This window comes from Canis lupus, chromosome 15, assembly GCF_011100685.1.
Source record: "Canis lupus familiaris isolate Mischka breed German Shepherd chromosome 15, alternate assembly UU_Cfam_GSD_1.0, whole genome shotgun sequence".
Classification (NCBI taxonomy): Eukaryota; Metazoa; Chordata; class Mammalia; order Carnivora; family Canidae; genus Canis; species Canis lupus.
In genome coordinates, this window is record NC_049236.1 from 54,905,345 (window position 1) to 54,930,420 (window position 25,076).

Consider the following 25,076-nt stretch of genomic DNA (forward strand, 5'->3'; position numbering starts at 1 on the left):
TGGATATCCTATCTCAGATTCAGTGTCTCCAAAATAAAAATTATCTTCTCCTCACAAATCAGTAGGTTTTTTTTATTCCCTTTTCTTGTTAAAGCCGTGACTACTGTAGTCCACCATATTAAACCTTCCTTCCTTCTCTCACTCTACACCCTTTCAAGAATATAAGTGTAGAGAGTCTCCCTCTCACCCCTACCACCTGTCCTATTTCTGCTGACACACCCCTAATTCAGTGCCTTTGCCCATTCTTTTCTTTTTTAAAGATTTTATTTACTTATTTGAGAGAGAATGAGCAGAGGGATATGGAGAAGCAGAATCCTCACTGAGCAGTGAGACCAACATGGGGCTCGATCCCAGGAATCTGGGATCATGACCTAAGCTGAAGACAGACAACCAACTGAGCCACCCAGGCCCCAACACTTTCCCATTGTTTAACAGATTTCTGCAGCAGTTTTTAATATCACTCTACTATAACTCAGCTGATGATGATAATGATGATTTTTGTTAGGCAAATTCCATACCCAACATGGGGCTTGAACTTCAACCTTGAAATTAAGGGTTGCATGCTGCACAGACTGAGCCAACCAGGTGCCCCAACTCAGTTTATTTCTGAACCAATTGTGGGATATTCATTTTGTAATTATTCAAGTAAGATATGAATACCTTGATGTATTAGAAAGCAAGATGTATTTAGCATGAACACTGAAAGTTGTTGCCATGGCCTTCTTCCTTCAAGCTCTTCTCTCTTCCCCAGAGGTCATCACCTAACTCCAGGCATTTACAACTCTATCCAGTTTTTAAATATAAAAGATAATGTAGTACAATGGGATTTAATATAAGGGGGATTTTACCATATGTATAGTTTTCCAATTTCTTTATTTTTCATTTAATGTGTCTTGGAGATCTTTCTGTGTGAGGACAAATTGGACATTCATAAATCTATCCTCTGTCTCCTATTATTCCGTATCATGAATGTGCCTGAATATAGCTTCTTCTTAAGCAGAAATTTTGATTGTTTTACTTTTCGAATACAAAATAGTATTGCAATTAAATATCTTTGTGCATATATGAGTATACTTCCATGAGACAGATTGCAGAGGTGGAGTTACCGAGTTAAAAGATGTATACATTTTAAATTTGAGGGTGTTCTCCTAGATTTCCCTCCAAAAAGCTACTAATGTTAGTTTTCATCATGATACACCCAAACTCTCACAACCTAGTCATCTCTTAACCTACTTTATGTCATTGATATACCACTTTTATTTTTTAAAAGCGTTCTTGAAGTTGCTTCAGACTTTTAGATAACTTGTGAAAATACTCCAAAGAATTTCTGTTTACCATTTATCCAGATTCCCTAAATGTTAATTTTATCATACTTAACTTTATTCCCCCCCCACTGTGTATGTGTGTATGTGTGTGTGTGCACTTGAGACATTTTTTCTTCTGAAACATTTAAAATAAAGCTGCAGATATGATGTCCCTTTACCTCTACACACTTTAGTGTCTGTTTACTAAACAAGGACATGGTATCACAGTAGTATCAGGTATCAAGAAATTAACATTAATACAATGCTATAATCTAGAGTTCTTATTAAAATTTACCAATTGCCCCACTTTATTTTTTTTAAGATTCAATCCAGTATCACATATTTCACTTAATTATCATGACATTAAGTTCTTTAAAATAAAGCTTGATCATGGCATCCCGCTCAAACATCTTTGATGTCTTATGTTGCCCAATGAACTAAGTAAAATTCTCTCTCTGACATTAAATTTTCTCCTATCAAAAGGTTAGCTTATCTCTGTAGCTATCTCTCATACTACCCCTCTGCTCACATCTTAAACTCCAACCAAACTGATTTTGACCTTCATGTGCCATGTTTAGCAATGATTGGAATGCTAATTTCAGCCAGGTTCCTTACCTTTTATGTTTCGCTATTTCTTTTAAGTGTGCCACTCTTGAATGTCATGTCTCTTTACTCATTTAAACTAATATATTTTCATTCAACATTGTTTTTTGGTCATATGGTTGCATCTCTAATGAAAAATGAAGTCAAAATATTTCCCATTACATATGCCGTGTTCAAATTAAGGTGCTCTTAAAATAACTCAATTTATCATCTATATTACTGAAAATTTCAGTTTACATAAATAGTTGAATGTAAAATTTTAAAATACCAAGCCTGAGATGAGAATTGGTTTGAAATATTTTTATAACCTTTAATCAAGACTTTCTTGTCAGAATATTATTGCCTTGCTTTAGAATAGCAGATTTATTCCAATTATATTTTCAAATTAAATACATATGTTTACACACACAGTGTATCAATAATTTAGCATTCGCTAATTCCCTCCCCCCCTTTTTTTTTACTAAACAACAGACTTTCTTGTGATTAATATTAATGGAAAATATGGATGCCACATGCAAGATTGCTTATACCCTTAGCATGTGTATATACATATATGCATAGACTTAATATTTTAATACATTTTACATTTTCTTTATACCTATATTATTATATATGCTTATATATTATTTTATTTTGTTCTTACCCAGCAAGAACAATGAGAAAATTGGAACTTCTATATTCTAAACAATTAAATGCATTTACATTTCCACAAATACTTTAAAACTCCTCAAATGTTACACATCATGCCCAAAACAATTCTTACCAAACCCTCTTACAATAGAATACTGAAAAAAAAAAAATTTGTAGATCGTTAAATACTTATTGGGTACTTCATATGCTAAAGATATTGTGTGAGCCAAAAATTGTAAATACCGGGACTCCATTCTTAAATGAGAGTCACTAGTGTGAGAGGGGACTAGATATGCTAAATACACAGATCACTATAATACAAATCAGAATGCATAATGAATATTACCAAAGCACAAGAAGAAGGAACAAACTGATTTTGTCTAAAAGAAAAAGACCTAAAAAAAAAAAAAAGAAAATAAAAAGAAAAGAAAAAGACCTGTCTTCAAGAAGAGTGAGTGCGAAATATTTTAATATAAGCTGATTAAGGGTCATTTTACCGTAGATCATAGAATTTTGAAGCTAGATGTTAACTAAAAAAGAAAAGATGACATGTAAATTGCAGAAACATTGCATTGAAAAATGTTAAAATGCTATTTGAATTTATATCCTAGTTGAGGTTGCCGAGGAAATAATGAACAGTAAAAGGAAAGGTTCCTTAGCTGGTGATGTAATGCGCCTTACCTAATGTTTGCCTCTTAACTAAAACTCCCATCTGATCTTAATCCTATAACTTGAAACATTTTTCAGTAAATCCCAATTTGCAGCCCGAGGCAACTGCAGTTCAATTAATATCATTCCCAGTGAGGCGGTCAAAAAGAATCGGAGCCCTCCGCCCCCGTTTAGCAAGAATGCAGTCAAACTACAGGTCCTTTCCCAATTACCTCATCAAGTAGGGGTTTTATTAGTCAATTAGCATTGCCTCACCCTATGCCATTGATGACATATAACAGAAACCCCATTTTGTGAAATGGTAAACAAGATGAAGAGGCCAATGACTTTAGTTTTTGAAAAAGCTCAGCTCGGTTTATTGTATGTTCCCATGGGATGTTCTTTCAAGTGTTTATTAGGGTTGGAAGTGTAGCAGGAGGAAATGGCATTTTACAATAGTAAACACCCCGTCCTCTTCTCTTTGAGGACTACACCTCCTGCCATCTAGCTGTTAGGGATCTCCTCCTTCGGACACGAAGTTAGAGCACACAATGGCAGGATCATATCTGCTTGCTTTACTGACAAAACTTCAACATTTTTTATAAATCCAAGTCAGAATCTTGAGCTCGCCTGCTGCAAAGATGATCTTTAACTTATTAACTGAAAGAATTATATGGAACTCATTAAGAGGGAATACCTAATAAATTCTGCCTCGGACTATTATAAAGCCTCATTCTAAACACAGCTGCACTTGTCTGCTTCATTCATTTGTACAGTCAAAAGCCCTTTCATTCAAAACTCACTGGAGTTTCCAATCAGCCCACTGGCATCTTAGAAGAGCTTTCAAATTTCTAGGTGAATTCATTTAAATGTCTAAATAAAAATGTGAAATTTCCTAAGAAATATATGTGGAACATGCATCATATAAAGATAATCCTAGGTCTAAACCATGACAAAAACCAATACTGTGTGTAAACACACCAGCAGGCAGGAGTGGGTAGTAGAAAGACCCTCTGGACTGGAAGTAATAATACCTGGCTTATAGTTCTGGGTCTGCCACGGTGCAACCCTGCAAACCTGCTCAAAGAAATTTTTTCTTGAAGACCCGATTTTTAAAGGAATAAAAATAATGTAAGAATGACCAGTTACAACCTACGAGTCTGCCTTTTATAGCCTGTTAGAGGCAAGGATTTGGAAACACACAATCGAGGCTAGAATTCTGCTTGCTAGTGTTAATCTTGGCTAATTATTTTACATCTGCGGGCCTCAGGTTCCCTATTTCTGAAACATGGGTAGCAATGATAAACTCATAACGTTATTGTGACAATTTAATATATTATTATATGCAGAATGCTCAGCAGAGCTCCCCACACAGAGTAAGTGCAGTAAATTATGGTTATTTTTATCGCATTTTGCCTCTTACTACTATGACTACACTATTTCTAGCATGAAGCCTATTGCTAAAGAAGTCACCATTTTTCAAAATTTCCTTATTAAAATAATGAGTGTTTGGCCAAAATATGCACTGACATTTTGACAGTCAGTGCATATGACTTCTGCCCTTTAGGTATGTTAGCATCCATAATCATGAGATTGATTTGGAATATAAAATAATTTAAGGATAGAAACAAGAGCAGGAACTGTAACATGCATATTAAGATATTATTGGAAAGTGTAAAAAAACCCAAAACAACAACAACAACAAAAAACCCCTCTGGAATATTTACTTGGAAGTCCATAATTTAAACATTAGGTTGTGAGTAGCAGAATTCAAGAATACCGAAAATTCAGAATCCACATATTTAAGAGTCGCATTCTCCATTTATCTTATCAAAATAGATAAATGAGAATATTTCAGAATTTTTAAAAAAGAACACAGGGAAGAATTTCCTGGATATGTTACCCATTTTGTTCAAATTGAACTCAATCTCTTATAACTCATGCATGTATGGTACTAATAAAAGATAATTAATGCTCATAATGATTTTCCTGGAGAACTGGATGATTTTGAAGTTCTTTCTGAAACAAAGAGGGAATACTAAATTGTGTTCAGTAGAATTGTCGTGTTAATACACTTTATTGTCCTTTCATTCTTTGAGGATTGGTAATCCAACTACGTACTGAGCATACTGGTTATTCTCAATAAAAATATCCAATTAACCCAATTCTATACAAATAATAATTGTTCCATTCTGAATTCATATAAAAATGTATGAGGCCAAACTCCAAGTAACAAAATTATATTTAACACTTCTTAAGACAGCATACTGTATATTATAGCCCTACTAGTTATGCATTGATGAAGAGGCATTTGTTAAACACTTGGTACTTCAGAAGTATAAGATACTGGGAAGACACTAAAGTAAAAAAAAATGAGTGTGTGTGTGTGTGAATATGTGTAGGTGAACATATGTATACACATATATGTATATAGTGTAATAGCAATTGGTATTTTATTTGCAATTAAAACATACTATATGTTGCCCTTTTGGAAGTACTAAAGGGCACCTATTTTATATATACATGGAACAGTTTCACATTAAGGTTACATTAGGAGCTCTTTGAGAGAATGCCTATTTAAGGATCAAATAAAATAAGTGTGTGCTAATTGATATGAACCAGATGGCCCACAGAGAAAACTTAGTCTCAACAGATTGTTCCATTTATTTATTTGTATGCTATTCATTGAAAAACCACTCCCATTCTTGTATGTACCCCAGGCTCATGCTGCCCCACCTCATAAAATGAACTCTACATGCTCCCCTGCCCCCATCCTTGTCTACATCAAGAGCAACTCCTGTTTTCTATGTGCCCAATGGTCCAGGAAGGAAACACGCCCAGCTGCCTCCCTATTCGCTTAGTCCAATTCTTCAGGGTTTACACACAATTCAGGCTGACTCTAACTCCTTGCACACAGGCGAGGTAGTTCCGTCTCCCAGGGGGCTTTGACACTTGAATATCCTGTCTTAGTAAAAACACCCCACCTAGCTATCTACTCATGAGGCATCATCCTTCATCCCAACACAAATCCCAGCACTTCTTTCATTCTTCCACTCCTGTGGCTCAACCTCCTCCAGTTCCCTCCTTTGCACATGTTTCCACATGTTTCCTTTGTGCCCCTGGGATATCCATGCCATTATAAATGAAACCTTAGCATCCTTAAGCTTTATGTGTCTTATTCCTTCCCCCGCCTTGCCTGTACTTCATCCGAACTCTTCAGAGAGTTAAGTTCAATATCAAACTGTGAAATAGTTGTCAAACTGTATCTGTTTCAAGGGGGCCCTGTTTATTTTCTCTCACCATATATAGGGTAAGGGACTTGAACAAGCATCTTTTTTGTTCTCTAATAATTTCCCAAATTATTACTTTACCTATGTGTCTTAGTCTGCTGGAGCGAGAATAAGAAATCACCATAGACTGGGTGACTATAACAACAAACATTTATTTCTCACAATTCTGAAGTCTGATAGTTTGAGATTAGAGCGTCAGCATTGTCAGTTCTTGGGGAGCGTCCTCTTCTTGGTTTACAAAGAGAGGGCCATCTCCCTGTGGTGTCTTCGATGGCAGAAAGAGAGCGAGTTAACACTCCAGCCTCTTGTTATAATATCAACAATCCCATTCATAAAGGTTCCACCCCCATGGCCTGATTACTTCCCCAAAGCCTAAACTCCAAACACCATCACTCTGCAATTAGGATTTCAACATTTCAACATATGGACTGGGAGGGCACAAACATTCACACTATTGCACACCACTGCACTATACAAAACCCCTTTCTTTTGTTTTTTAATTTAATCCCTTTTTTTTGAAGTGTGAACTATCTTTTTTTTATTATGATTTTAAATGTATGTGTGTGTATCTATGAAAGAGAGATTGAGAGAAAGGGGTATCAGTGGGAACAGAAAAAAAAATCAGAAAAAGGTAAAAAATATATATATATATAAAATTACCTATATTCTAACACTAAGAGTTAACTCACTTTACTTTCTGGCATATTTGATTTAAATTTTTAAATTCATTTTATTAATAAGTCACATGAATACTTTGTCTTATTTGTTCTTTTATTTAGAATTATGAAAATTAATAAAAAGAAACCTCACGAAAAGGAGTTGGGACGCCTGAAAGGGAGACTCTGGGGCCCACTTGTTTTCACTTGCAGACCCAGCATGAAGAGATATACCTTGCAGTTGACAGTGCTTGAGCTACTCCTTACTCAATAGGAGGAAGAAAGGTCTTGCTTCTCCCCCAGAAATGACCTAACCAATGAGAGATGGTCACAACTCAGCCAATGAAAAGTCACTATATTTCAAACTTCCAATTTCTCCAGCGGACTTTTTGGTTTATAACAGCCCTCCTGTGATGTTTATAATACAAACCACACGTTTATTTTTTGTTTATAATAGACCTTCTATAATAATCACCTTCCTCTATAAAGAGCATACTTTTCCTTTGTTCTCCAGATTTGTCCATGGCTTGTTTGTCCTGAATTGCAATGTTCTGCTACTGCCAGATGAACCCATTTTTGCTGGCAAAATAACTGGCAGTTTCATTTTTAAGATTAACAGACCCTAAAGGATAAACCTGAAATAGTCACCACTTCCAATTATTTATCTTGATCCTCTGCAGTTATACCGGGAGGCAGGTATGATTATCAGTTAGTTTGTATTTTTCCAAACATTATTTTATAGTATTTCAAAGGAAAAATATACACATCAGTGTTTTTAAATTTACATAAATGATACGTAACTAAATGTATTACTCATGACATTAGGTTTTTATTTATTTATTTTTATTTATTTTTACATTAGGTTGTTTTAATGCTATTCACATACATAACCAGGTTATTCATTCATATGTATGTATCACATTTAATTAAGAATATTTATGTTGATTCAAATTTTTCATCACTTCAAATAGCTGAAATAAGCATCCTTGTGTACATACCCTAGTATTTATGTGAGAATGACTTTGTGTAGTAGACAGCTATAGGGAGAATATCTGTACAGTTAAAAAATTAATTTAAAATGCAAAATCTTTCCTTAGGGTAGCTATATCAATTTACACATCTGCCATGATTGTACAAAAAATCTTATTTCCATCCCCCATTCAGCAAGTGATATAGTCAGGATTTAACAGTTAGCAATTTACCCAGCTAACGTGCTGAATATACTCATTGTCTCAATTTGCAACTATTGACATGATTATATTTTTATTTTTATTATATAAACTATTATGTTGTTACTGGGTTAAAAGATTTTCTAACTTACAATAATACCTGTGTTCCTGAGATAAGCTGTTTTTGTTTGTGGTGCAGTATTTTTAGCATATAGCTTTTATATTTAATATGGCCTTTTAAGAGTTATATAAAATTGCTATATCTGTATTTATGTATGATATTGGTCAAGATAAAAATCATATTCTTAAGTCATCCATATTCTGTTTATGCATCAAGTTTACTGTAGTATCATAAAGTGAGTTGAGTATCTTCCTTTTTCTTTCTAGACTCTGGAAGAAATTAAATAGGTCCCAGAATGAATGATTCTTTGAGTTTTTCTAGAAATCTCATAAAACAGATCCAGTCTTATGCTATTGAGGGTACATTGGGAGATATTTATGAATCTGAGTGCATTTGAAAAAAAAAAGTATTGCTCTATTCAGGCTTTTTCCTTGTTAGATAAATTTTGATAATTTATATTTTCTCCAGGATATTATCTATTGCATTTAAGTTGTTAAGTTACCGATGATTTTGCATGAAATAGTGTGTTGTGGTGTCTAAAATATCTGTTGTAATCTGTATTGCTTTTTATCTTAATTTTATTTACTCATGTTGTCTCTTTTCTTAATTGCATTTATACAGGTTTTCAATTCTGTTAGCCTTATCAGAGAATTAGTTTACTTCTTTATTGATCAATACTGTGTGATTTATTTTATATGTGTGTCTACTGCTTCATTAATTTCTATTTTTAGCTTCAGTATTTCCTTTCTTCGATTTTGTTTGGATCTATTTTGATGCTCTTTCCTAAACTTCTTGACTCAAATGCTCAGTCCTTGTTTTCTCAACTATTCTTATTTTCAAATAAATGTATCTAAAGCTACAAATTCATCAGCAACCACTGCTGCATGGCACACACTTTTATGTGCATTTTTTGTTGAGGTGTATATATAAAGGCTTTTAAGTTCCTATCTAATTTTTTCTGTGATCTGAAATTATTTAGGAGTGTGGCTTCTACTATCTGGATTCACAGGACATTTGGCTATCACTTTGTTAGGAATATCTATTTTTTGACCATCATTTCACTGTTGATTTCTTATCTTACTATATGTGGCTGATTAGTATAATCTGTGAGAAAATTATTAAAAATTGTCATTTTCCATGTATTTCTTTTGATTTGGCTTTCTATACTTTAAGGCTTTATTAATTTCTGTGCATTAATTTTATATCCTGCCACTTTTTTTATTGGAGTTCAATTTGCCAACATATAGCATAACACCCAGTGCTCATCCCATCAAGTGCCCCCCTCAGTGCCCATCACCCAGTCACCCCCACCACCCGCCCACCTCCCTTTCCACTACCCCTTGCTCGTTTCCCAGAATTAGGTGTCTCTCATGTTTTGTCGCCCTCACTGATATTTCACTCATTTTCTCTCCTTTCGCCTTTATTCCCTTTCACTATTTTTTATATTCCCCAAATGAATGAGACCATATAATGTTTGTCCTTCTCCGATTGACTTATTTCACTCAGCATAATACCCTCCAGTTCCATCCACATCGAAGCAAATGGTGGGTATTTGTCATTTCTAATGGCTGAGGAATATTCCATTTTATACATAAACCACATCTTCTTTATCCATCATCTGTCGATGGACACCGAGGCTCCTTCCACAGTTTGGCTATTGTGGACCTTGTGGCTATAAACATTGGGGTGCAGGTGTCCGGCGTTTCACTGCATCTGAGTCTTTGGGGTAAATCCCCAGCAGTGCAATTGCTGGGTCGTAGGGCAGATCTATTTTTAACTCTTTGAGGAACCTCCACACAGTTTTCCAGAGTGGCTGCACCAGTTCCCATTCCCACCAACAGTGCAGGAGGGTTCCCCTTTCTCCACATCCTCTCCAACATTTGTGGTTTCCTATCTTGTTAATGTTCCCCATTCTCACTGGTGTGAGGTGGTATCTCATGGTGGTTTTGATTTGTATTTCCCTGATGGCAAGTGATGCGGAGCATTTTCTCATGTGCATGTTGGCCATGTCTATGTCTTCCTCTGTGAGATTTCTGTTCATGTCTTTTGCCCATTTCATGATTGGATTGTTTGTTTCTTTGCTGTTGAGGTTAATAAGTTCTTTATAGATCTTGGATGCTAGCCCTTGATCTGATACGTCATTTGCAAATATCCTCTCCCATTCTGTAGGTTGTCTTTTAGTTTTGTTGACTGTTTCTTTTGCTATGCAGAAGCTTTTTATCTTAAGTAAAAATAGTTCATTTTTGCTTTTGTTTCCTTTGCCTTCATAGATGTATCTTGCAAGAAGTTGCTGCGGCCAAGTTCAAAAGGTGTTGCCTGTGTTCTCCTCTAGAATTCTAATGGATTCTTGTCTCACATTTAGATCTTTCATCCATTTTGAGTTTATCTTTTTGTCTGGTGTAGGAGAATGGTCTAGTTTCATTCTTCTGCACGTGGCTGTCCAATTTTCCCAGCACCATTTATTGAAGAGACTTTTTTCCAGTGTATAGTCTTTCCTGCTTTGTCGAATATTAGTTGACCATAGAGTTGAGGGTCCACTTCTGGATTCTCTATTCTGTCCCATTGATCTATGTGTCTGTTTTTGTGCCAGTACCACACTGTCTTGATGACCACAGCTTTGTAGTACAACTTGACATCCGGCATTGTGATGCCCCGGCTCTGGTTTTCTTTTTTAATATTCCCCTGGCTATTCAGGGTCTTTTTATATCCTGCCACCTTGCAGAATACCTGTAGTTCTAGCACTTTTGGGATAGAGTTTTTTGGGTTTTTCACGTACAGTGTCATGTCATCTGCAAAGAGTGAAAATTGACTACTTCTTTGACTATTTGGATTCCTTTTATTTCTTTTTGTTTTCTGATTGCTGAGCCTAGGACTTGCAGTACTATGTTGAACAACAGTGCTGAGAATGGACATCCCTGTTGTGTATCTGACCTTAAGGGGAAAGCTCTCAAAAATGTTTCCCCATTAACAATGATATTTGCTGTGGACTTTTTGTGTACAGCATTTATGATACTGAGGTATGTTCCCTCCATCCCTACATTGTGGAGAGTTTTAATTATGAAAGAATGCTGTACTTTGTCAAATGCTTTTTCTGTATCTTTGAGAGGATCATATGGTTCTTGTCCCTTCTTTTATTAATGTAGTGTATGACATTGATTGATTTGTAAATGTTGAACCACTCTTGCTGCCCAGAAATAAACCCTACTTGGTCATGGCGAATAATTCTTTTAATGTACTGTTGTATCCTATTGGCTATCTTGGTGAGAATTTTTACATCCATGTCCATCAGGGATATTGGTCCATAATTCTCCTCCTTGGTCCAAAGATCCTTGGTGGGATCTTTTTATGGTTTGAGATCAAGGTAATGCTGACCTCATAGAAAGAGTTTGGAAGTTTTCTTTCTCTAGTTTTTGAAACAGCTTGAGAAGAATGGTATTAGTTCTTCTTTCACTGTTTGGTAAAATTCCCTTGAGGAGCCATCCAGCCTTGGATTCCTATTTATCAGGAGATTTTTTATTACTGCTTCAATTTCCTTGCTGGTTATGGGTCTGTTCAGGTTTTCTATTCCTTCCTATTTAAGTTTCGGTAGTTTATACGTTTCCAGGAATGCATCCATTTCTTCCAAATTGCCTAATTTGTTGGCATATAGTTGCTCATAGTATATTCTTATAGTTGTTTGCATTTCTTTGGTGTTAGTCATGATCTCTCTTCTTTCATTCATGATTTTGTTAATTTGGGTCCTTTCCATTCACTTCTTGATAAGTCTGGCTGGGGGTCTATTGATCTTATTAATTCTTTCAAAGAAGCATCTTCTAGTTTTGTTGATCTGTTCTACTGTTCTTTTGGTTTCTATTTCACTGATTTCTGCTTTAATCTTTATTAATTCTCTTCTTCTGCTGGGTTTAGGCTTTATTTGCTGCTCTTTCTCTAGCTCCTTTAGGTGTAAGATTAGGTTTTTTATTTGAGGCCTTTCTTATTTCTTGATAAAGACTTACATTGCTATGTACTTCCCTATTAGGACTGCTTTTGGTACATCCCAAAGATTTTGAACAAATGTGCTTTCATTTTCATTTATTTCCATGAAAGTTTAATTCTTCTTTAATTTTCTGGTGGACCTATTCATTCTTTAATAAGATGCTCTTTAACCTCTGGGTATTTGCTTTACTTCCAAATTTCCTCTTGTGATGAGTTCAAGTTTTAAAGCATGGGAGCCTGAAAATATGCAGGGAATAATTCCAATATTTTGGTACCAGTTGAAACCAGATTTATGACCCAGTTTGTGATCTATTTTGGAGAATGTTCCATAAACACTCAAGAGGAATGTATTTTCCATTGCTTTAGGATGTAATACTTTGAATATATCTGTGAAGTCCACCTAGTCCAGTGTGTCATTCAAAGCCCTTGTTTCCTTATTGATCTTCTGCATATATGATATGTCCATTGCTGTAAGTGGGGTGTTAAAGTCCTCTGCTATTGTTTTATTATTATCAATATATTTCTTTAATTTTGTTATTAATTGATTTATATAGTTGGGTGCTCCTGTGTTAGGGGCATAAATATTTACAATTGTTAGATCTTCTTGTTGTATAGACCCTTATAGTGGTGGTCTTCATCTCTAATTACATTCTTTGGTTTAAAATCTATTTTGTCTTAGATATAAGGATTGCTACCCTAGCTTTCTTTTGATGTCCATTAGCATGATAAATGGTTCTCCACCCCGTCACTTTCAATCTGGACATGGCTTTGGTTCTAAAATAAGTTTCTTATAGACAGCCTATGAATGGGTCTTGCTTCTTTAACCAATCTAATACACTATGTCTTTTGAGTGGATCATTTACATCCACTCAATTACTCCATTTACATACAGAGTAACTATTGAAAGATATGAATTTAATGCCATTGTATTACCTATAAAGTCACTGTTTCTATTTATTGTCTCTGTTCCTTTCTGATCTATGTTACTTTGGTGCTCTCTCTTTGCTTAAAGAATCCTCTTTACTATTTCTTGCAGGGCTCATTTAGTGACCACAAATTCTTTTGATTTCTGTTTGTCCCAGAAGCTCTTTATCTCTCCTTCTATTCTGAATGACAGCCTTGCTGGATAAAGTACTTTAGCTGCATATTTTTCTCATTTAGCACTCTGAATATATCATGCCAGTCCTTTCTGGCCTGCCAGGTCTTTGTGGATAAGTCTGTTACCAGCCTTATGTTTCTACCTCTGTAGGTTAAAAATCTCTTGTCTGAGTTGCTTTTGGGACTTTCTCTTTGTTTCTGAAATTTACAAGCTTCACTATTATATGTCAAGGTGTTGACCTATTTTTATTTACTTTTAGGATGTTTTCTGTGCCTCCTGGACTTGAATGCCTGTATCCTTCCCAAGATTAGGGCAGTTCTCTGCTTTGATTTGCTCCAATATACCTTCTACCTCCCTTTCCTCTTCCTCTGGGACTCCAGTTATTCTAATATTATTTTGCTTTATGGTATCACTGATCACTCAAATCCTCCCGTCATGATCCAATAGTTGTTCATATCTTTTTTTTCTCATTTTCTTTATTCTCCATAATTTTATCTTCAATATCACTGATTCTTTCTTCTGCCTCATTTATCCTACTAGTTAGAGCCTTCATTTTTTATTCCATCTCAGTAATATCCTTTTTTTATTTTGACCCAATTAGATTTTAGTTCTTTTATTTCTCCAGAAAGGGATTCTCCAGTGTCTTTTCTGCTTTTCCCAAGCCCAGCTAGTCTCATTATAATTGTTATTCTGAATTCTAACTCTGACGTCTTACTTGTATCCAGCTTAAGTCTCTGGACTTAAGGAAGTACTGCCTCTTGTTCCTTTTTTCTGGGATGAGCTTTTCTGTCTTGTCATTTTGTCCAGAGAAAAGGAGGTGAATGAGAGAACAAATACAAAAATATCAACCACAAGCCCTGAAAAATATGAGCTAAACAAATCAGAAGAGATCAGAAACCAAAAAGAAAAAAAAAAAAAAGGGAAAAAACTGAATATAATCAAACAGGTGGACAGAATAGAATAAAATACTAGGCCTTATGTGTGTTTTGGTCTGTTTGTTAGAAAAAACTAGATCTCAAAATTGCAAAGAAAAAAGATAAAACTTACATATATACAAAAATAAAATTGAATACAATGAAAGGAAGTGAAAAATGAAGAATATATATAGTAAACATAAAAATGAAAATTAAAAAAAAACATTAAAAAAGAATTTATAAAATAAGAAACTAGTTGAAAAGGGAAAAAGAAAAAGAAAAAAACTGAAAGACTAAAGAATCGTGAGAAAATAATTGAATTCTATATACTATTTTCCCCTAACACTGGAATTTTTCAGTTCTGTGTGATCAGTAAACTTGGTATTAGCCGGATATTCCTGCTGGTCTTCTGGAAGAGGGGTCTGTTGCGTTCTCAGGTGTCTTTGCCAGGATGGAGTTGCCCCCTAACCCTTGCCAGGAGGCCCAACTCAGTGTAAGGCTGTTTGTGGCTTTTGTTCCCCAAATGCTTTCCCTTCCACCTTAGAGGATGATAAGAATCTGGGTCTTTGTTGTTGTTGTTGTTGTTGTTGTTGTTGTTACTTTGTTTTGTTTTGGTAGGTAATCTAGCTTTTCTTACTTATAGACTTTAGAATATTCTTTTCCTTTCACAGTCTATATTTTGACTACATATCCTTTTTTTCTTAGTTCTTCTCAACAGCTAGTGGATTCCTTAAGAGATGTGTCTCTTAGCTTGGGGAAATTTTTTTTTTAAATGACAACTTCACCATCTTTTCTTACTCCCTTTTTCTGAAATTCCTATAGTCTTCTTAATTTCTTTGCTTTCAAAATTACCCAGCATCAAGTTTACTAATATTTTCAATGATAGAAGTAATCACAAAATCACTAAGAAGCAGTTCAAGATTACCTTCAAAAATGGTATTTTCTTTCTTTTTTTTTTAAGATTTTATTTATTCATGAGAGACACACACAGAGCGAGAGAGAGAGAGAAAGAGAGAGAGAGGTAGAGACACAGGCAGAGGAAGAAGCAGGCTCCATGCAGGGAGCCCGACGTGGGACTCGATCCTGGATCTCCAGGATCACGCCCTGGGCCGAAGGCAGGCACTAAACCGCTGAGCCACCCAGGGATCCCCGGTATTTTCTTGCTTGATGCATTAGGATGTACACTGGACCAGCTTTTAACGTAAAAGATCTCTCAGTAAAGTACATGGCCACATAATATACACAGAAGGAAGCTTATTTAGTCATGAATCATTTCCCTTTTATAATAGTTGAATAGCTTACATTACACATTCCAGAGAGTGATGCAATTCATACATTTTGGATTTGTTAATCAAGATGATTTCTAGACTCACCAGGTACATCTTCCTAAAAACATTTCATAGGTTAGAACTCTTGCTACTAATGTGTTTTCCAGGTGATTTGCCACTCTTACGTTTATAGGGAGATTTGATTTGTCTTTTTTTTTTTTTGGCACATTCACCATATTGGAAAGTATCTATTGTAGGTCTTCTGCTTTCCTTCTCAGTCTACTCTCTAACCTTGGTCAAGATCTCCTTGACACATACTTCTCAGAAACTTCTCAAAAAAATTCATGTTTCATTTTATGGACTATTTTATATTAGGTAATAAAATTTCTAAGACCCTTTGATCAGCGTTTTAAACCATTTAGTGTGTAGGAGGAATTTTCCATAAGAAGCACGCTAAGTGAGACCGTATCATTTCACAGTCCTTTGATATTTTTTTACCGACAATTTTAACTACAGGAGCTATATTCATTTCAAATTTTAAAAAATGCAGATACATTTTTAATTTTTAAGGAAAAACTCATTTATTTTTTTCTGGTAATTTTTACAAAAGTTATTCTCTCACTTGGCTTTTCAAATCTGCTTCTCAAAATATTTTCTCATTCTGGAAGTCATCATCTACAATAAGTTTGGTTTTATTTAATTCTCCCTATTAGCCTACAGATCCTTTGTTGCTTATAAAACTATAGCAGATAAAGAAAGGGTGTATTTCGCACATCATTTGTAAGTATCTGTTATATTTAAGTCGGCAAATTTGCAATATAATTCTCATTTCTTCCTAACAGAAGCCACGTTTCAGCAACTATGATGGAGAGTTGAGGCCTTCATTCAGTAAATTGTGGATCTCAACTGGTGGGGCATAACCATATTTCATTTACGGTGCAGCTTTTCACAGAGCCTGACATAAAGGGGTCAGGTGTAACACTGCCCATCTTTTCCTCTATGGATAGCATATTGCTCCTTTATCTTTTTAATTCTAATTAGTTGCATCACAGAGATGACAATATCCTTTTTACTCATGGAGCTTAACAATTAAAGAAAACAATAAAGGCCACAAGTTGTTTAGTAACATCTGGCCGTAACTGAGGCTTACCACAGTGTCCTCATAAATACAGCCCACTACTCTAACCCTCTAGCATTCCTGGAACTAAACACTAAATACATCAGATTCCATATGATTAGAATATCTAAAAGTCATTCCTGGGTAAGAATGCCAGCCCTCTGTCATCATTGGTGACAAGTGTGGAGTTCTATTAGAGTTATTATTCAATTACTCAAGGCCTTATATGCTAAAAACTGTAAACTGAATGATATCTGGAGTTAACCACAGGTAATTTGAGTTATCAGGGTGCTCTGTGTCACCTGTTTTCCCTTAATTTTTCAGGTGGAGTTCATTGGCAGAGCTCATATATTAGCAAGAGTCCAATTCCACTTCTCTAAAAAAAAAAAATAAGTTCAAGATTTTCCCCCCACATTAGCCATTAGTCAGTGCCAGGTATGAGAGCATTTGGGAAGAATAGACACTCTTGTGGAAATAGCATTCCTTCCTGGGATTGTGAATCACTTATGAATTCCTATTCCATTTGTTATTGTTTCCCCTTGTTTCGATTTATCTCCCTTCATGATCAGTTGTTTTTAGCTCAAATGTCCTAGTCACACACTGGGCTGAGGATTGAGTTGTTTAAACATTGAACCCAAACTTTCAAAGTGCTTCCTTTTAACTATATTGAATAATAACTATTTTCATTGTCTATACCAATTAGAAATTTAAAATATGCTTATAACATTAGTTTTCTCGGGATCCCTGGGTGGTGCAGTGGTTTGGCGCCTGCCTTTGGCCCAGGGCGTGATCCTGGAGACCCGGGGTCGAATCCCACATCAGGCTCCCGGTGCATGGAGCCTGCTTCTCCCTCTGCTGTGTCTCTGCCTCTCTCTCTCTCTGTGACTATCATAAATAAATAAAAATAAAATAAAGATAAAAAAAAACATTAGTTTTCTTTTTCCATTTTTGCTTATTGATAGCAGTTAAATGCTTACTTATCCAGAAGGGCCAAAATGGTAGAAAATTTATTGTTCCAAACCTTTTTTACACAAAGGGCAATAAACACATGAAAATATGCTCAGTCTCACTAATTACTAAGGAAATGCAAATCAAAACACATGGTGACATATCTCATGTCCATTAGTATGGCTACTATTAAAAAAAGTAAAATAACAAGTGCATGAGGATGTGGAAAAATTGAAACCCTTGTGCAGCACTGTTGGTGGGAACTTAAATGGTATAGCCATGGAAAACAGCATGGCAGTTCTCCAAAAACTTAAAATAGAATTAGTATATAATGCAGTAATTTCATTTCTGGGCACATACCCAAAATAATTGAAAGCAGGGTCACAAAGATATATTTGTAAACCCATGTTCATAGCAGCATTATTCACAATAGCTACAATGTGGAAGCAGCCCAAGTATCCATTGACAGATGAATAGAGAAGCAAAATGTGTTATATATTTACTATGGAATATTATTCAACCTTTAAAAAGAAGGAAATTCTGATGCTTTCTAAAGAATGAATGAATCTTGATAAATTATACTAAGTGAAATAAGCCAGTCACCAATATGATTTGTCTATGAAAATTTGTCTATTTTCATAGACAAATACTGTATGATTTTGGTTATAGGAGATACTTAGAGTAGTCAAAATCAGAGACAAAAAGTAGAATGGTGGTTGCCAGGGGCTGGAGGAGAGGGAATGGGGAGTTACTGTTTACTCAGTAAATGATTAGTTTTGTAAGAAAGAATAGGGATATATGGTGCTGACGGTAGCACAGCATTGTGAATGTATTTAATACCACTGAACATTTAAAAATGGTTAGGATAGCAAATGTTGTTGGGTGTATTTTACCACAATTAAAAAAATTTTTTTTAAAAAAAGGATATTCTCTAAATAAAGAGAAAAAAAAAGAGAAAAGAAAAGCCTAGAGTCGAATCTGTGTCAATCCCAGTCAAAACCATTTCTAGCCCCCTAGGGCTGCTGGTTGAAATCCAGTGTTATCAGATTTTCAAGCATCGATTCATTTCCAATTGCCATTAGGCACAGTTTCTTATTACATTAGCCATCTCACTATGTGCCAGAGGACATGACATCTCTCAGTTCATGAGTACGTGGCCTGAACACCCACATGTCTTCTTGTTCAGAAAGTTATGAGCTAGCTAGGGATCTATCCTAATTTTCTAATCCCCCTCTTAGCTGGCAACAGTATTTTATTGGTGAGCATCTATATTGACCAATTTAGTTCTCCCTCTAAATCCCCACAGATGATTTTGTAACTGAATTCTCCATATGCAGGGCTCTTTTTTATTGTTCAGTCATCTAGATTGTTCATTTTATTATTCAGTCTATATGCTTGACCATATAGCAAAAGTCTGGCTACAACCCAGGTCTATAAATACTCAAACACTCTTTAGAGGACCTGAGCCTGATTCCTCTTCTGCTTTTAATTAAACATTTCTCAGTTCTATTCATTATGTATATGAACTTGCCCTTGCTTGCTTCCATCAAAGTTTTACTGTCTGCTGGGCATATCATGGCTGATTTCCAAACAGCATTATGGCTCTAAGATTGCGAACTCCCTAGGATTGAAAATGTCCTAAATATGAGAACTCCTGCTAGTGACCAGGAAGACAGTAATGGGGACAAGGAGTTCCTCAGAGATCGTAAGGTCTATGGAAAGTAAGGAAATCTACTCATACGTGTGGAATAGCCCACGAAAATCCCCCCACCTTGTACTGTCTTTAAACTTCAATTTTTACAAGATTTTATTTATTTATTTGAGAGAGAGGGAGAAAGAGAGTGAATGGAGAGGAGCAGAGGGAGAGGGAGAGGCAGACTTCATTCGGAGCACAGAGCCTGACTCCGGGCTCTATCCCAGGACCTCGAGATCATGTCCTGAGTCAAAACCAAGAGTCAGGCACTCAACTGACTGAGCCACCCACGCACTCCTTAAAGTCTACTTTTTGAGTGAACGTCGCTGTGCTATTCTCTCCCAATTGGAATATTGTTAGAAGACTTAATTCTATTAGAATGCTTCTATGACATCACATAATTCATCACAGAAATTTCTGGCCTTAGATTTATTTGGCCCTTCTCTGGTGGGTAGAATTTTAATAGCATCCCATAAGAGGCCAACACTTTCAGGTAAGCTAGAGTTAGCAGCAGTCTCAGGGAGTCCTCAGATCCAACACCCCTGAGGCCTCAGCGGGGTAGCCTTAATTCAAATTATGCCAAAGGTCTAGTCTCAGTATCTTGTGGCTGCAGGTATACCTCTAATATCGTCTGAGCAGCCAAGTGCTAAAAGTTCGATGGGATTGCTTATGACACCACTGTCTGTAACTCTTAATGCTTGTTTCTGCTCAGAGCCCAGGCCAATTCAGATTTCCTTCTGGCGACTTTGTGATTAGGAAGCAATAGGATTCCTAGAGGAGAAAGTTGATTTTTTGCCTTTACATAGCAAGTAAATCGAATAAATCGAAGGGCTCATCACATGGAGTCCTTAACGATCTGCTCTTCACCTCAAGTTCCTGCCTAATATACTGGCTAGACAGGGTCATTCCCATGGCGATTAGTGGGAATCAAAATTCTCACTTCAACCATTCCTTAATCAAAGCAATGAGAATTTACTGCCCTTCAGGGTGGTATTTTTTTGTTTTTTGTTTTTTTGTTTTGTTTTGTTTTTAATCTTGCTTAATGCTAACTACTGAGGAGAGCTCAGGTAATTCCCAAGTCCCTGTTTATCTTGGCTGGTTTAAATTGGCCAAAGACAAACTGAATTTACATCCTTTGTGAGGGTCGTCCCTGTGTCTCGTTCACACATAACACTTACCCCATAGGTAGGTGCATAGTTACAGGCAAGGAGGCCACAGAATAATCTACCCAGCCATAATTTCCTCTCTACCTTAATTTTCTTTACCCACCACATTTCAACCTTGAGCCCTTGAGAATACACCCTTTCCCCCCATAGAGCCATTCCTATCCCCCTGGGGGTGACTCTGTCTTGAGCTCTGGGCTCTTTGGGCTTTGGCATGTGCGCTGCCATCTTAGTCCAGGAGCTTTACCTCATTGTTAAACCCTTTTCCACACTGTCCCCTATATTGATCTCCAGGTCACTGCTATTTACTGAAGAATTGGGTAAGCAGCATTGCAGATCCTACTTTTGCATTTGCCAGATCCCTCTAGATTTGTTTGTTTGTTTTTTGTTTTTGTTTTTGTTTTTACCAGTTCCTTGCATCCATCCTACAGTTTTGATGTATTTTCTAAGCACAAATCGTGACTGATGATGATGGGTCTCTAGAGGATGGCTCTAGAATATCGAGGTGCCCTGGTGAGCCCCAAGTGCCTGGAATTCGCATCTCTTCCTGAGTCAGGGCAGCCTCCTAATGCCAGGGACAGAAATCCAGATATGTCACTCTCAAGTGGAACTTCTGTTCTTGAACTCCCCAAGGGTTCCGACTGAATCTGAAACTTCACCTAAAGTATCATATATGCTCCGTGGCTTGTTCCTTATCCCTCTCTGGCTTTTATTCCCCTCCTAGTTTCTCCTGGGAGTACTTCATAAATCACTTATATTTGAATCCTTGGCCCAGGTTCTACTTCTAGGAAATCTGACTTAAGGTACCTAACTATACCCAATTTTTATCATTCCTCTGGGGGCAGAGACGTTTATGTCTTAGGGACGGGATGGCAAATGGGTTATGTTTTGTCGCCAGGTTCTCTTCTGACTTCCACTGCGGTCACTCACTGCTGTCATTGTGCATGTCATGGCATCTTTCCTGCTGAATGCAGATGCAGGATCCAAATTCTCTACAACACGCTTTAGAAAAAGCACAGATAACCCTGAAATGTTTAAGTTCTTAACCTCAATATAAAACAACAATAAATAATACCTAACTGGTCCTTTCAAACACTCAAACTCCCACTTTCACTGCCCAGAGAATCTTACATGTAAATCAGATGAAAGCTGCGCTATGTTCTCTGCACAAGTGAGGGTACACCTACGTTTTCTATTTTCATTAGGGAGTTTTACAGGGATCCTACAGCTATATGGTCAGAAAGAAAGAGCACATTATCTTGTTATATGCATGATCAATGGGATATCCTGAAATGATCATCAGTTTACTTGGAGTGTGCCTTTCACTCTTTTGAATTGCATGAACACTGAATTGAATTTGGAAGTGAGTATATTGAAAGATGCAGTTCTTCCTTCTGCTTCTTCATAGAACAGCTTCAGCTTGGCGTCTCTGGTAACCAATCTTTGAAAGACAGTTCTTTCTTTGATCATACTGTGTCTATTGAGTTTTTTGTTGTTGTTACTTATCACAACCTATAGCTATTTTGTAAACTTTAAAAATCTTTTAAAAATTTATTCATGAGAGACAGAGAGAGGCAGAGACACAGACAGAGGGAGAAGCAGGCTCCATGCAGGGAGCCTGATGTGGAAACAGATCCCAGGACGCCAGTATCACAACCTGAGCTGAAGGCGGACGCTCAACTCCTGAGCCACCCAGGTGCTCCTCTTTTGTAAACTTCTATATTAACTTGTTATTGTTGGTATCTCTAATGATAAGAAAAACTGAAATAAAGTTCTCACAAGAACAGGGACCTTATCTGACTTGTTTACCATTTTATTTCCCGCAGTGCATTTGACGGCACCGAGGAGGAATTCCACTAATATGAGGTGAACAAGTTAATGATGAATGAAATAGTAGAAAGAAGCATATGTGAAGGCTGGTCTGTGTGGGAGCTTGCATACACAATGCAGAAATTGGAAATCACATCTTATTCCTCATTACTATGATTTTATTATATTTTTGCCTCATCGAACAGTGGATCACGCATGGTTCTTGGAGTTAGATATGACCTGTGTTTACATCCTGGGTCTATTGCTTAGTAGTTCAGGGTTCCTTGAATTTCCAAGGCCCAGTTTGTTCTTCTTTAAAATAACAACGTGCCCAATAAGGTTTACAAAGGAGATAAAATGAGGCAAAATGTTTAACATCTAGTATCTGGCACATAGCAAGTACTTAATAAAGGTAACTATTTTAGAACTTACGGCATGCAATATCTTTTATATATTAGGAAGATAGATGAAGTAAATTGATATTAATCCTTTATGTAATAGAGTTATACACCCTAATGTGAAAACAAAAGTGTTATTCTGAATAATAAACTCATGGTTCTACAATGAGATGTAAGAGCCTGGAGGTCATCCTGCCCATCATTCCATTTGACAATAATTAAGATTAGTTGTTCATATTCTTGGGGCAACTTATAAAACCGTTTTGAGACATTGCTAAATTTTTAATAGCTTCTGTGAGATTTATACACCAAATATATCAAATAGGAAATACAAAAACACCACTTAAAGAATGCCATATCCGTACGTGCCTCCATTAGACCCAAATTCTCTTACTAATCTATGGAGAAACTTGGGTTCTGTAAATTTTATTCCAGTTCACCTTAGCCTTCTTCTAGCACCTAGACTTTATCATAACGGAAAAGCAAGTAAACTCACAAAATTATATTGTGTCATAAAAAGGACAAAATTTCTGTTTTAGTTGCTTGTCCTCTCCCCAGTGTTAAAATACCAACGTCTAACTGGGATACTACCAGTGACAGATTTTTGCATTTATCCATACACGATCTAGAATGCCAAAGATCGGTCATTTGCGGTGCACCAGTGTGCATTTTAAAGCTGGAGCTGGGGGAAGCAAGCAAACAAACAGAAAACAACTGAACAACTAAAACAAAAGTGTTGTCTTTTCTGTTATGACACGATACAAGTTTGTTTATTTTAATTTTTTAAAATAGCTATCCGACCATGATGTATTTTAGCACAGTCAGGTAAGAAACCTAATTATTGTTGCCAAAAAGAGAGTGCTGAATAAGGATGTTTGTGGGCTAAAAATTCTTTTATGGAACTCATTAGCAGTATCAGACACAAAAATATTTATGATGTTATAAAACTGCTGAAAACAGAGGGGGCATTCAGTGCAGTTTAAAGTTTATTTGGGCCTCAAACTACTTTCATAACCTTGAAATTCTCTCAAGCAGTATATATAGTAGCAAACGCTGTTATTCCAAGCCAGTTTTACCAGAGTTTATACAACGTTTAAGCAATGGTCTTTGAAATAAGTAGAATGCTACACTCCTAGCAAATTATATGTAAGTGATCAAATCAATTTAAAGGTCTCTAAGATTAGAGAAAGCATTTCTGTCTATAAAGTCATAGAATTTATCCTTTATTAGAATTAGCATTATTTTTTCCATGTCTATCTACTCTAGTAGACGTGCTTGTCTTGCTGCTAAGCATTTGTCTCCCTCCTCCCCATTGTTAAGAGTACCCACACATTCCATTAACTCCTGGCCTTCCTGCTGAGTGGTCCCAACTCCAACTGCTGCATATCTTCTCTCCTGGACAAAGGTGCTGGGTTAAAACTGGACATGTGCCCTTCGCAAGCCAGTTTGGACAACCTTTAGGACATCTTGTTGGAAGACTGCAACCAAAGTGCTTTCTTCCAGCTGGAGAAAATACCAGTTGCTACAACCATAAGAAGAAATAATCTCCATCTTTTCTGGTCAAAAGATGGTCAGAGTGATTGGACCAACCAAATCCGACTATAACTCTGGGGTTTAAGTTCTATGAATTAATACATTTATCTTATTTTTAAGGTAGTTGGTGCTGGAATTTTTGTTATTATTTGTATTACAGATCTAGCAAACAATTTACTCTTTTTTAGAAAAGGGAACTTATGTTTCTTTTTTTTAAATAAATTTATTTTTTATTGGTGTTCAATTTGTCAACATACAGAATAACACCCAGTGCTCATCCCGTCAAGTGCCCACCTCAGTGCCCGCCACCCAGTCACCCCCACCCCCCACCCACCTCCCTTTCCACCACCCCTAGTTCGTTTCCCAGAGTTAGGAGTCTCTTATGTTCTGTCTCCCTTTCAGATACCACCTCACACCAGTGAGAATGGGGGAAAATTAGCAAGGCAGGAAACCACAAATGTTAGGATGCGGAGAAAGGGGAACCCTCTTACACTGTTGGTGGGAATGTGAACTGGTGCAGCCACTCTGGAAAACTGTGTGGAGGTTCCTCAAAGAGTCAAAAATAGACCTGCCCTACGACCCAGCAACTGCACTGCTGGGGATTTACCCCAAAGATACAGTTGCAGTGAAACGCCGGGACACCTGCACCCCGATGTTTCTAGCAGCAATGTCCACAATAGCCAAACTGTGGGAGGAGCCTCAGTGTCCATTGAAAGATGATGGATAAAGAAGATGTGG

The 25,076-nt window shown here is 36.4% G+C and overlaps 1 long non-coding RNA gene across 1 annotated transcript; it reads left to right on the forward strand.

Annotated features, from left to right (window-relative positions):
* Positions 1-22,233: 22,233 nt before the first annotated feature.
* LOC111090114 lies at positions 22,234-24,454 on the forward strand. Its single transcript, XR_005370922.1, has 3 exons — positions 22,234-22,294; positions 22,425-22,464; positions 24,126-24,454. It is a non-coding gene; the product is annotated as an uncharacterized LOC111090114 (long non-coding RNA).
* The last annotated feature ends 622 nt before the right edge of the window (positions 24,455-25,076 follow it).